The sequence below is a fragment of the Thecamonas trahens genome, assembly GCF_000142905.1.
Source record: "Thecamonas trahens ATCC 50062 unplaced genomic scaffold supercont1.52, whole genome shotgun sequence".
NCBI classification, from domain to species: Eukaryota; order Apusomonadida; family Apusomonadidae; genus Thecamonas; species Thecamonas trahens.
Window position 1 is genome coordinate 247,424 of NW_013657628.1, and position 309 is coordinate 247,732.

Genomic DNA, 309 nt, shown 5'->3' on the forward strand with positions numbered 1-309 from the left:
GTGCTTGGCAATGTGCTGTGCTTGGCGATGTGCTGTGCTTGGCAATGTGCTGCGTGTTTTGGCATTATGCTGTGCTTGGCGATGTGCTGTGCTTGGCAATGTGCTGCGTGTTTGGTATTATGCTGTGCTTGGCGATGTACTGTGCTTGGCAATGTGCTGTGCTTGGCGATGTGCTGTGCTTGGCAATGTGCTGCGTGTTTGGTATTATGCTGTGCTTGGCGATGTACTGTGCTTGGCAATGTGCTGCGTGTTTGGCGATGTGCTGTGCTTGGCGATGTACTGTGCTTGGCAATGTGCTGTGCTTGGCGA

At 52.8% G+C, this 309-nt stretch overlaps 1 protein-coding gene across 1 annotated transcript in view; it reads left to right on the forward strand.

Moving 5' to 3' along the window:
- The window catches only part of AMSG_09637 (ubiquitin carboxyl-terminal hydrolase 4), a 4,423-nt gene that overhangs the window by 777 nt on the left and 3,337 nt on the right, over positions 1 to 309 (forward strand). The window lies entirely within an intron of this gene.